At 41.2% G+C, this 14,225-nt stretch overlaps 1 long non-coding RNA gene across 1 annotated transcript; it reads left to right on the top strand.

Moving 5' to 3' along the window:
- The first annotated feature begins 7,665 nt into the window (after positions 1 to 7,665).
- Positions 7,666 to 12,905, top strand: LOC131518936 (uncharacterized). The gene is made up of 3 exons (XR_009265363.1): positions 7,666 to 7,901; positions 9,667 to 9,793; positions 12,632 to 12,905. It is a non-coding gene; the product is annotated as an uncharacterized LOC131518936 (long non-coding RNA).
- Positions 12,906 to 14,225: the final 1,320 nt, after the last annotated feature.

The raw sequence follows: 14,225 nt of genomic DNA, 5'->3' as shown, positions 1-14,225 counted from the left end.
CAAAACACAGAATATGATCTTTCCATCTTTCCTTTCTATTTGATTGGTTCAAGTTAGGTTATGGCCTAACCCCAGGCCAATAACAGTCACCAGGGGGAGTTCATGCACTGATTATATTAGGCTAATCAGAGGTTAACCATAGAAATTATGCCAGGATAGAGTGGCTTCCTCTGAGTCACATGGATTGCATGGCCAATGAGTAGACACATGAATAAAATGTGGTTCCTATTGGAAAGGTGGAAGGATTGCAGGGTAGCTGACAGTGTTCATTACAGTTCCCTTCCTACAACATAACAGTATTGGAACCCTTGACTTATGCTCAATCACCATGTTTCATTATCCTGGACCCATGAGTTAATTAGGTTCTAATCCTCTCTCCTCAGTAAGTCTCATGACTTCTGCTTGATTGGCTGGAATAGAAGCTTTCTCTCTTCCTCTCTGTAATGGTAGTTTGTGGCTACAAGGCTCTAGATATGCTCTTGCCATTTTTTCCCACCACAAGGCAAAAGCAGCCCAAGGAAGATGTCAGGACACAGAGGATTCCTGAAAAATGGTACAGAACTCTGAGGACACCATGGACCTCTGACTCAAACTGTACCTAGAACTCACCTGAGCACTGAACCTCTCAATCACAGAGTCAACCAATTCTCACTATTTTTAAATCCAACCTCAGTTTTGCTTTCTGCTTCTTACAACATGAAGAATCCTTATTGACACAGCAGAATCGAGTTCAATTCAATGAAAATGTTTCTAATCATCAGAGCTGCTTCCAAAATAAAGCAGGCCACCTCCTGTTCTCCTCTGTCTTCCATCACTTGGAGGTGTTCATGCAGAGACTGGCCAACCATCTGTCCAAGATGCTATAAAAAGGATTTCTACATTGGTGGGAAGCTGAAAAACCACCTTCTAAGAACCCTTCCAATTCCGATATGCTAATACCCGTATTAAGCCAAGAAGAATGTGGAAGGTATGCAGAAACATGCATAGGAGAATATAAATCAAAGTTACTTGGATGAGAGTCTTTCTCTCTGAAGTAAGACTACAGAAGAAGCATGATTCAGTCATTTGTTCTTTAATTCAGTCATTTGTTCTTTGATTCACTTTTATTCAACAGATGTATATTGATCTCCGAATATGTGCTAAGCACTAAAGATTGAGAAATAAATAAAAACTAAGAGCCTGTTTTCACAGCGTTGACTTTCTAGTGGTCATGGTAGAGTGGAAAGATGTAGACTTTATTCAGAAACACCTGAATGACAGTTATAGCCTCTACTAGACATGTAACCTTGGGCTGGCTTCTCTGATCTTCAATTTCTTAACTAGTTAAGTAGGAGTTATAACACCTACTTTGTACAGTAGCATGATGGTTAAATGAGATGATGCATACATGTAAAATACCTGGTAAAGACCAGGAACAAAGCAGTTAATCAATAAATAGTATTTCCCTTCCACAGCTAGAGCACTAATGGCTATATGTTCAAGGGAAAACACCAACATTTCATCTTCTGCATGAATTCCAAGAAGCTCAAGTATAATAGAGAGCAGAAGGCCATGCAGAGAGAACTCTGGAAAAAGTTGATTTTAAATGGATCAGATCACCATAATTTGAAGGAGAGAATGAAAAGTGTCTAAGTTTATTCATTCATTTAACAAAAATGCATTGAGTATCTCCAATGAGTTAGCAAGTATTCTAGGTTCTTGGGACCTATAGCAGTGACCCAAACAGAAATGTTGCTTCTCTCATTGGGCTTATATTCTACTGGGAGTAGAAAGACAGGGAATAAAATATGGGGGAAATTCTCATAATGCTGCACCAAATGCCACTTTGGCCAATTTGGCACTAAATGCCAAATAATATGGTGCTAATAACTGGTACTAAGGAAATAAAGAGGAAATAGATCCAAGGGTTCGAGTAGCCAGAGAAGCTTTGAAGGGTTATTTGGGGAATAACTCCTTAGACTGTGGATGATGATATGTAGAGTGTGGCGTCTGTATCTGAGAATCATGCAAAGAGATTGCAGGCCAGGGGCACGTTGATGAACCAAGCCAGGAAGCATGGAGAGTAGGATCATTTTATAATTGAATGGAAGGGTTCAGCTGAGTTCAAATCCTGGCTCTACTAATTAGCAGGTCACTTTGAGCAATTTGTAAACTAGGTCATAGAGTTGAGCTAAGGGTTCATTGAGAGGAATCCTATAAAGTGCTCAATGCATAGCAAGCTTGCAATACATTACTATTATTGTTGTTTTTGTTTTGTTATCATGACATCAAGGCACGTTAACCAAGTGTCTTCATTTCCTATGGCTTTTTATAACAAATTACCAAAAACGTAGCAACTGAAAACAATGCCCACTTGTTAACTCAAAGTTTTGTGGTTCAGTAGTCTGGATGTGCTTAGCTGGGCTCTCTGCTTAGGATATCACAAGGTTGAAATGATAATGCCAACTGGGCCAGGCAGATATCTAGAGACACTATGGAAGAATCCACTTCCAAACTCATCTAGATTGTTGGGAGTGTTCAGTTCCTTTGGTTGCAGGGCTGAGGCTCCCATTTCTTTGCTGCCAGGACCACTCTCTGCTCCTAGAGGCTGCCAACATCCCTTCTCACATAGCCCCTCCATCTCCAAACCAGCCACATTGTGTCAAGTCCTTCTCACACTTTAAATCTCTCTGATTTCCTCTTATACCACAAGCCAGAGAAAACTCTGCTTTCAAAGAGCTCATGTGATTATGTTAGGCCCACCCAATCTATCTCAAAGTCAACTTTGTAACCTTAATTACATTTGCAAAATGTCTTTTGTCTTATAACCTAACATGGTGATATCTCACCATATTCACAGAGGAGGGAATTGTATGTGGGAGAAGTCATTGGGGGTCATCTTAGAAGTCTGCCTACCATACCAAGTAAAGACTTCTCAAGGAGATAATTTGTGTGACACAGAACGTGGTGGGGAAAAGAAGCAAACTGGAAGATAGGACAGCTAAGATTTGAGCAGCCATGCTGAAGTCACACTCAGTTAACACCTAGCCTTTCTCGAACATATCGCTGGACTACTGTCCTCATCCAGGACTTGAGCAGCCTATGATATTCCAAGTCAGTTATATGGGTCCACTAACCAATCCACTGAGAATGATTTGGGTTCCTATTATATCACCCTATGTTTACTTCCAATGTTACACTTCCAGTGTTAATTTCAGACATGATGAATGTGCCTTCTTCAATTCATTGAGGAAAAGATTAAATAGGACAGAGATACAGAGGGAGATGGTCACCTAGGCCCTGATGACTTCCTCCAGGTTTATGGGAACTGTTACTCAGCATCCTGTGGTTATAGTTAAACAACTCCATAATTATCTTCCTAACCTTACTAACATCATAACCTATGTTCTGTCTTTGCTCCTTGCATATCCTGATCAGTTCCTTGATGGAGCCTAGTTATCCTCTTTCTGCTGAAGTTCCCTCATCTTGACTCTTCCAGCCCTGCTCTATTCCCTTCAACATGGGGCACCAGCAGCCTTGGCTGGGTATTGGCAAGTTTTAGCAGAATTGATGCTGTCTTGGTGGAGCATTAGCAAGATTGTTGGAGCAGGACAGGAGGTAAGTTGTAAGATGCCACTTGGTGATGAGACAACTAATCACAGAGAACACCACTGGACAGAGGACACCACTGGACTCCACTGGCTTATTTGTAAAGAATGTGGAGAGTACTATGGCTCCTACATTACAGTCGAGGATGAAGCCAGAGAAAGAGTGCATTCTGTCTCTGTTAGTGGGTGTCTGTTTGGAATCATGGTTGGGTTACTGAAGCCTAAGAAATCCTGGGGACACGACACATGGAGATAACAACATGTGTCCCACAAAGAAATTATCTGAGGATTAAATGAGATCATGGATTTAAGTTCAGACGCAATTCCTGGACCATGGACGACACCAGTAACTTGCTTATGAGGCCAGGAGACTTGTGCTCATTTAAAAAAGTAAATGAAATTTTTTATTCTTTTTTTTAATAATTTGCACCCATTTTTAACTGCTAATACCCTGTTGACTAAAATTTGACCTTTCTTTTTTAATGAAGTGTTTTTCTGAAAGAAAAGAGAAACAGGAAAAAATAAAGGGTATGATTTTTTTTATCATTGCATCAAAATTTTGCAGCTGATCCCAAATAACCAGCCTGTTTCTTCCTTGCATATCTTCTTACCCCAAGCATATCTAAAGAAGTCCTTTTTTACTAGAATACTTAGGAATAGATAGACCAGTGAAACAAAATAGATAGTCCAGAAATAGATTAAAGTATGTGTGAGAATTTAATATATGATAAAGGAGACATCACACATCAATAAGAAAAGGAAGGATTATTTAGCAAATGGTGCTGGGACCCCTGGGTAGCAATTTAGGAGGAAAAAATCAATTTTAGGCCCTTACTTCACATCATGCAGAGAAATCAATTCCAGATGGGTTAAATAATTAAATATAAAAATATCAAATCTCAGAAAAACTAGAGAAAAAAGAAGAGTGAATAAGAATTAAATCCCCAGAGGAGTAAGAACTTTCTAAGCTTAGACCAATAGAATAAAGCACAAAGAGGATTAACAGATTCAACCACTTACAATTTAATTTTTAAAATCCTGACACACAGACATACAAAAGCTAAAATCAGACCTGAAATAACAGTTGCAGCAAATATTAACAAAGTATTAATTTTTCCTATAAATGGCTCATATCAATCAGTATAAAATAACACTACTAGCTAGCTCAATAAATGGGAGAAGGCAGAAAATTCACATATGAGGAAAATATATCTGATAAACAAATGTGGGGAAAGATACAAGCTCACTAGCAATTAAGAGAATGGTAAATTTTTAGAAATCAAGTATGGATTGTAAGACAGAATTGGCAAAATTATTTTTAAATACAAATATTCAATATTGGTAAAAGTATAAAAAATGATCACACTTATCTACTGCATGGTATGAATTTATGTAATGCTTTCACAAAACATTTTCATAATTTGTACTAAGACACTTGAAAAGACTTCAGATAATTTTTAAGGGGCATTTCAATTTTCAGAATCTAAGCTAAAAATATGTTGAAATGTTAGATCGAGAAGAGACACAGAAGACACATTAGCGAGAGTCTCTCTGCAGCATAATTCAAAATAATAATTATAAGTAACATTAACGACAAGGAGGAAATGGAGTTAATTATGATATATTCACCCATGCTTGTAGGGTGTTGGTAGGTAAATCAGTCATGGTTCTGGAAGGAAATGGGCGATGAGTTTACATTAGAATGACTTGAGGGGCACCCGGGAGGCTCAGTCGGTTGAGCGTCATGATCTCGCAGTCTGTGAGTTCGAGCCCCTCTTTGGGCTCTGTGCTGACAGCTGAGAGCCTGGAGCCTGCTTCGGATTCTGTGTCCCCCTCTCTCTCTGCCCCTCCCCCGCTCATGCTCTCTCTCTGCCTCTCAAAAGTGAATAAAGATTTAAAAAAATTTTTTTAAAAATAATGACTTGAGACAGGTTCAAGAAGGAAACTATTTACAAAGGCATGGACAGAGTATAGGAAAACTTATGATAAGGAGCTAGTAACAGAGCTCTTGCTACCTCTAAGTCTAATAAGGTGTGGGAAAGGGGCAAGGAAAGTAGTATATGGAGAGGTCCATCTTGATAGGAGCTATGACTTCATTAAACCAAGGAACACAGTCATCCTAAAGTCAGTCTCCGTGGAGTGATCCAGGAGAATAAATATTCTAATATCATTCCCCTTCTCCCTATCAACCTTGGAAATAAAAATAGTGAGTTAATTTACCAGCAAAATGAGTTTATTCAGGAGTAGCAGGATAATTATAATACAGGTCATGCAAAACATGCCCAACCATAGGCAAGTCTTAAGAACACTGAGTGGGCCTTGCCTTTAAAGATAAAAGAAGGGAGCTGGAAGGGGCTGTTTGAAATGAAAGTCCATTGGAGGAAAGGGAGGGTTTGGGGGTGTGGCAACTTTTCATTGGCTGAGTTGTGGTGGTTCTCATTGGCTGGGTTGTAGTGGTTCTCACTGGTTGGGTTGTAGTGATTCTCATTTCCTGGGTTGTGGTGGTTCTCACTGGCACCCAAGGTGTGGCTCCCACGTGGCGCCATACGTGGGACCTTCATAACCATCCCCTCATATTGTCAAGCCAATTCTTCTGAGTAGTGAAGGGACTGGTAAGGTCAGTGAAGACCATGGATATGAGTCCACGACTGTACTTTCTTTGCTGTAAAGCGAGTTTCTCGGTCCACAGAGATGGTGTTTCAGATATCACAGTATGGATAAAGCATAATGTATTTTTGAACTAACAGCACTGTTGCTAAAGAGCAGTTTGAGCTGGGAAGGTTAATCCACCCTCAGAATTTGTGCCTATCCCTATTAGAACAGAGGGTTTCCCTATCTGTTAGAGGAGTGGTTCAATGATATGGTATTTTAACAGAGAGTTGGCCGCTTCTCCCTGGAATGGTGCCATATCTGGAGCCTAGAGTTGGCCTCCGGTCTTGACAAGGTAGGCACCTAGCATGGCACAGCCAGGCCAGCATGGATGAGGGGGAGTCCATGATGCTGAGACCATGCATAACCTCCATCTCTGCTGTCATGCCCACTTCATACATGGGCCCACTGAGCAAGCCCAAGGGTATGTAGGGACTGACATCCACAAGACACTTGTTCTTGTCTAGGTTTGTAAGAGCTTCCTCTGCAATGGATGCCCTCAGATAGGAATCAATGTAGGATATAAGTGTCTTCACTCTCTTTACCTATTCTAGGTTCCAGTTCATCTCTTCCTTACAGATCTCTTTGTCTCCTGTCTTCCAATCTTGTTCTTTCCCTAAAGCAGCCAGCCAACCCATTAGCCATTGCTCATGTGTCGGTGGTGTATATCTGCAGCTCAGACCATCTTTCCTTCCCCATGAATTGGACAACCAGATGTAGTGCCTGAGGCTGTTCCCATTGGATTAGTCTCCTTCATTTCTTTCTTTCAGTGACATCCCAGCTTGGGGGAAATGCAGCTGCCATCCACTTCCAGTGTATACTCTCATACTTTGCAGATCCATCATTAAACCAGGCTCATACTTTTTCTTCCTCCATTAATTGGCAATAGGAAATGTCTCATGAAGTCAGAGGTGTGAGTTGAGGAAGAGGTAGCAAAGCAGTAGATGAGACTCTAGGGGAGTCTTACCATCTGTTAGTGCAGCTTATTTGTATCTCCCAGACAATCGGGGCCCCGTTCTGTATATCCCATTTATACTTTATAATGCAAGGCTGCTGTATGTGCCAATTTTATGCTTCGATGTATCAAATAACATCAAGGTCATGATGAGCAGCTCAGGTCTCATAGTCTCTTGGTGTCTGATGGCTAGACATTCAGTTTCTACCAGGGTCCAGTAAATGCTTTTCGAATAGAGAATAATTGTCACAGAAGAAGTCCTCATTACAAACACTAGGAGTCAAGCACCTTTTGGGGCTTGCCAGAGGCTTCAGGTAGGATCTCTGTTTGCTATACATGTTTTCAATACCATTGGGCCTGCAGCATCACAAAGCTTTGTAATGCTTTACATCACAGACTGGACTTGTTACAGAGCATTATTATGCTCTAAGCTCCACTCAAAGCTGTCATCATTATGAGTTACTCAATAAACAGGTCAGAGGAGCATGACCAAATATGATGCATGTTGTCTACAACACACAAAGAGGCCTGCAAGTGCTGCACTTCTTTCTTCGCGGTGGAAGATGAAAGGCACAGCAAACAGGCTGTGATTTCAATGGCATAATGCTGATAAGCACAGACCATTGGACTCTAGAAGCTTCATCAATGTGCTAGGCATCTGAAATTTAACAGGATTTGTCCAGTATCTTCTGACATGGATATATCTTAAGGTATATGGGATGTTTGCTCTTTCCTGCTAACCATAACCAATTAGCATAATGTCACCAATGTAACAGACCAGGGCGATATTTAGTAGGTTATGAGAATAATCATGGCCCCTCCAGACTACAGTGACAAACACCAAGAGAGCTGACATGGCTCTGGATCAAGATGGTCATATACTGTTTTATTGTACACACAGGATGGTTCTGATTTTGCTTACTAATTGAGATGGGCCAAAAAGCATTTGCCAAGTCATAGCTCCATGTGCCAGGAATTGGGCTGGGTTGCTCCAGTAAAGATGATACTTCTGGGATCATAGCTGGTAGTAGCAGTACCATTTGGCTAAATTTGTGATAACCAACTGTTACACTCCATGATATAAGTGCCCTTTGTAGCAGCCAAACAGATGAGTTAAATGGGAATTGGGTAGGAATCATGACTCCTGCAGTCTCTCAAATCTTTTCTGTAAGTGCTAATTCCTGATTTATGTGTCTTGTTCTGGGGACAGTTATCAATTCACATTAGTTACAAGGCCTTTCACTTGGTCTTGACCTTCTCAACTATCATAGCACTTACTCTGACAATTCTGTATATTTATTCCCACTACATATTCCAGGAATGGGGAGAAATGACAGGTGGGTGTTTGGGCCACTGGGTCCGTGTGAGACCTTCTAGAGCCAAGATCCCATCTATTACTTCGTCTCTATAAGACCCCATCCTGAAGGGTGGACCATGGAGATATTTTGGGTCTCTGGATACTAGCATCAGTTAGGAGCCAGTATCTAATGACCATGGAAAACATAGCTATTATCCTTTTTTTTTCAGTGCATAACACCTTAGTAAGTGGCTGCAGTCCCCTTTGGAGAAATATATGAGGAAGATTCATTCACATTATACACGTGGAGAAACATAGCAGGATCCTTCTTCAAGGAGGGCCAGTCTCACCCACGGCTGAGAGATTGTGTATATGTGAATTGGTTTTGGTTTTGGGATTAAGTAAAAAGTTGAAAATCCTCACTGCAGAGACTCAAGTCATATTTCTGGCCAGTAGTCTTAGAATTTTTACTATATATATATATAAAGCAGCACCCTAGTAGATTACTTTGTGTTTAGGGATATTGTGGTCAATTAACCAACTTCAGAGATCCCTGAGAGAGTGTTTTTCTGACCGCTCCATCCCTGTGTTTATCCTGTTACCTGTACCCACTCTGTGTCTAATGGTGAAGAGCTGCCACCTAGCTTATGCTGTGTGGGATCCCATTAACTCCATCAAGATCAGGAAATCCAGTTCCCAAATCTCCAGCCCACAGGATACAGACAACACAACATGCTTTATGGATGCTTCTGCTCCTCTCACTAGTGAATGTGTTAATGACTTGGTGAAGGGCATGTCTCCAGGCTCTCCTATGAGGATATGGTTAGAGGCAGGCTACGAGATGGCACAGGGTAGACACATTGCCACATTTCCGTCTCCCTGAACCTTCAGACTCCCTTCTCTGAAACATATCAAGGAAGTTCCAGTATTTAAACCTCATTAACTCACATGCTTTGAGTCTGAGTTTCAATTATCCAATCTAGGAGACACGAGTGCCCAAGGTACATGGCTTAACCAACACATTAAGTCCCAAATCCTAGAAGGATGCTCCAGTGTTCATGAACTTGGCCCGTTAGAAATTGCTATTCTCTCCTACTTGCACAAACACCCTTATAATTCAGTCCCGCACTGCTGTCCCAGCCTTGAAATTCTTCTGGTGAATAAGTTCTTTCTTGTAGGAATAGCCTTCTGCTCCTCAATTCTTGCTCTGTTGGGTCTGGTGACAGGCCTGGAGACAGGGAGGTGTGCTGGGAATGAGCCCTGGGATAATCAACTTCAGCTTCTGACGCAGCTGCCCCTCTGATGGTAAGGCTGCTGCTGATGGTGGCTGGGGGTGGGTGGTGGGAGTCAGAGGCGGTGCATGGGTAGAACTGCCTTGTAGCCAAAGGAAGCTCAGAGGAATTTGAGAAATTCAAGGATTTAAAGTTTTAGTCTCAGTCTCATACTTGCCTGCTCATATGTACTCAACCCACAACTCGGGATCACATACTTTCTCCCATGACAGTCTTTTCTGTGGTGTAGCATTGCACCAGATGCATAATGAGTGGTGCTACAAAGACATGTGGCCTCATCCTCACTGTAGTTGCCCTATGATAGCAGCTGAAGGGCTTCTTCAAACACAGCCTGAAAGCTTCCAGGTGTCCAGCATGTTCTCAGTTCAGTGTTTACAGCTTACAAATTCTCCTCTCCCCCAAGAATACCTTCCAGAGCCAACAGAGGAGGCCATGTGATTTCACAATATTTATGATAATTATCACCATATCCATAAGGTATCACAGGCACTTTATGTCCCCCACCTGCACATTATCCATGCTACTATTGATGAAACCCTAATCATGATGCATGTCTCCACTTACCATGGATTACCCACATCCCACCTCCCCGTGGCAAGGAGGTTATCCCTACATTAGTCAAACATATGAGCAACCCAATCCCAGGACCCAATATTGAAGGTCTCTATTCTGGGACCTCATACGATACCATTTATTGTTTTAATCAAGATCCCAACAGGAGATAAATGGCAAGCTTTAGTTAGACTAATTTGACACAAGCTTGATAAACAGACTCCTTACAAAGATGAGAGGACAGTGCAGTACAGTCACATAGTACATTACCCCAGGGTGGAGGCAACCCTCTAAATCTGGAGGGTGGATGGAAGGATAAAGTTACTGGCACCTGGAAGGAGAAAGTCACATGGACAGGAGTTCCTTGACAGGAGCTTTGATCTTCAACTGAAAAATGAAGTCTACCTGCAGTGAACCTGCGGGAAGAGAGCAAGGAGAAAAATTAACCCAATATCACTCTACTCCTTCCTTCTGCAACCCTGCTGGGATTTCCCATTAGCCAAATGCCAACTGGATGCCAGAGGAAGGAGAAAGTGTTGATGTGTCCATACCAGCCAGATTCCCAGGACACAGAATAGGGTTAAGGGGAGTGGGTGTAGAAAGAAAGAGCAAAGGTATCTAACAGAGTGGGGGAAGGCAGTGTCTCAGTTTGCCCGAGTGACATGATTTAGATGAGTAATAGGTATTTGGGGTGAGGGGGGACTAAAATAAGTAAAATAAAATGTTAATGTTTTTATTAGGTTACCATGAGATTACAGGTGGTTTTATTGCCTACATAAACCTATTTTTTTCAAATTGCGATGGGAGCTGTGCTCTAAGCTCTTTAAAAATAGGCACCACTGCTTTCAAATAAAGCTCTTTCCCCACAGCTCCTACTATGATAATTTAGAAATAACAGGTACTTACTTAATTTTAGAAATAATGAAACATACAAAACATGCATTTAGAAACTGCAAATACCTACTTTTTAAAGGGGATACAGGAAAAAAATACTTGCTAAAATTAACAATATGCAGGGCCATAAAGCAAGTCTGACACAGTATGATTAGCTGCCACTTCTTCCTTCTGCCTTCCCTCCATTCTTCCCGCTGCTAAGGAGCCTTCTCCCATCCTGATCATCGTGTGGGACATTTTTCCTTTAGTGGGACTTTGAGAAGAGGAGATAGCGTGTCTTTAATGTCAAACCCTTTGTGCATTAAAAAATACTCAAAATTAACTTTTCTTATTATCACCTTCAACAATGAAATCCTGTTTACTTCCCTATACAATGAAGACAGGAGCAAGCTTCTGTCTCCATGAATGTTTCTCCACAACTTTCGTGTTTTGCTTATAGAATTTAGAGTTTAGTCCTGGATTATTATTGTTAAATATTTTATTTATTTTTGAAATCTTTTTACATTTGCTTTTCTATTTTTTATTATTAAAATTTTTTTTAACATTTCTTCATTTTTGAGAGACAGAGCATGAGTGGGGGAGGGACAGAGAGAAAGGGAGACACAGAGTCCAAAGCAGGCTGCAGGCTCTGAACTGTCAGCACAGAACCTGACATGGGGCTCTAACTCACAACCTGAGATCATGACCTGAGCCGAAGTCGGACGTCTAACCAACTGAGTCACCAAGGTGCCCCTTTTATTGTTTTTTTAATGTTTATTTATTTATTTTTGAGAGAGAGAGAGAGAGAGACAGAACAAGAGAGGGGTAGAGGGAGGGGTAGAGCTGTCAGCACAGAGCCCAACGCAGGGCAAAAACCCACAAACTGAGAGGTCATGACCTGAGCCAAAGTCAGATGCTTAACTGACTGAGCCACTGAGGCGCCCTATTATTTTTTTTAATGTTTATCTTTTTTTTGGCGGTGGGGAGACAGAGAGAGGGAGAGAGAGAATCCCAAGCAGGCTCTGCACTGTCAGCACAGAGCCTGGTGCAGGGCTTGAGCTCATGAACTGTGAGAACATGACCTGAGCTGAAATCAAGAGTCAGATGCTTAACTGACTATGATACAGTGCCCCCAGGTGCCCCTATTTACTTTTTTAAAAATACATTTGAGCCCTCTTTTGTGAGTACTTTAACGAAGGTCACTGAGAGTCATTTTGATTTTTAATTGTTTTAATCTCACAAGACCTTATCAGGAGAGGGACCATAGCCCACAGTTGCTGGAAATCCTGCAGAAACACCGTCCTATTGATGTGGGTGAGAAAAAAGAAAAGCGCAGCTCCTGCTGACATCCAGTCAAAATGGTACCCCACCCCCTTTTGAGTATATCTCTGACCACTTCTTTTTTTTTCCTTCTTTTTTTGTCAAGCAGCAAAACCACTAACAGTGAGGTGCTATGATAAAGGGCATGAGCTTTGGAGTCAGACTCTCCTGGATCCAAATCCAGCTGTAATATGACTAGCTGTGTGAATCATGTAAAAAAAAAAAAATCCTCAAGCCTCAATCTCTCCATCTTTAAAATGGGAACAACAGTACCTGCCTCAGAGGGTGCTTGTGAAGATAAATTTGATAATGCACAGAAAACACTTCTTGCAATGCTCCACACATAATACATCTTTAATAAATGCTTGTTCTTCTTCTTATTAATTGTGGTTGGAAAATGCCTCTTTTCATAAACAGATATGCTGTATTATTGCACTGGGTACAACCACCCTGTACTCATTAGATCAAGAGCCTACCAAGAAGGTCTGCATGATGTAGTTATAACGGAGAGAATGTAAGACCCAGAAGGGTAGGTGCTTGTCCTTCTGATTTTCTGATATTTCATAAGCCTCTAGAATGGTGTCTGGCATATGGTAAGTACTGAGTAAGTATCTATAGAATAAATAAAAAGAACTTCTAAATTAGATACAACTCTGCTTGAATCCTGTCTCAACTATTTCCTAGCTTGTAACTTTGGGTGAGTCATATAACTTCTCTATCCTTTAGTTTTCTAAGCAATAATAATGAGAAAATATAATCATTTCTAACTAGCAGATCTGGTCACACACAATAGCACATGTTAAAATCCTTCATAAACTCTATATCAAGATTTGAATGCCCATGTGACAGTTGTGGTCACACAGAAATATCAAAAGTCCTCCCAAAGAAGTGATTATTCTCCCTGCTCTTGGCCTACCTGTCTCTCCTCATGAGGCTTTGGCCACTGAGAACATTCCAAATCCCATCCAACCTCCTCTGCATTTATTCCCATCAAAGCCGAGCTGTCAGCTCTTGGCTTTGAGAAACTATCCTCGTCTCTGATTCTGGTACCCTGGACTTGGGGCTTTGACTTGGTGTGTCTGATGTTTGAATTTATGATGCCCCAGAAAGGCTGATTTTATATGACTCTCTGGTTCTCAAAACCCTTGGCTGAGTCAGTTAGAAATTTCTGCCCTGTGGAAATAGCACCATTTCTAACCCCTTGAGCCACTGCAATCTGTCCCTCCTACATGCAAGAGTGAAGTAGATCAAAAGAGTGGGTCTAAGTTATCTTATGTTCCTAAAATTCAGACTTATGTGAAACTAAAAGTTTTCTAGTTAGATCAAGAGGATTGGGGGAAAAGGAAGAATGAGGACCTTTAGGAACTTTTTTTAATTGGGTAATTACTCAATACAGCAGACAACAAAATAAGACACAAAAAAGTGCTTGGTAGAGTGTGTTGGAAGGAAAATGGTAACTCTCCATGCATGTTGTAATGGGTGGAATTAGTAGCAGGCTCCTGAGGGAGAGTTAGGGTCATCCCAGAATGTTCACCAGCGATGTCTGCTTTGATGAAGACATCAGCTCACAGGCACCACAGTGGAACTGTGAACGAGAAGAAAAGGTTAGAAGGAATTAAAATTAAAAGCAGCCGAGAAAAATTAGTACACTATCAAATATCCTATCAAATGCTGCTGGAACTCCTACTCGTATAGGCTCT

Source organism: Neofelis nebulosa, chromosome 8, assembly GCF_028018385.1.
Source record: "Neofelis nebulosa isolate mNeoNeb1 chromosome 8, mNeoNeb1.pri, whole genome shotgun sequence".
In the NCBI taxonomy this organism is placed as follows: domain Eukaryota; kingdom Metazoa; phylum Chordata; class Mammalia; order Carnivora; family Felidae; genus Neofelis; species Neofelis nebulosa.
This window is presented reverse-complemented; position numbering and strand designations above follow the sequence as displayed.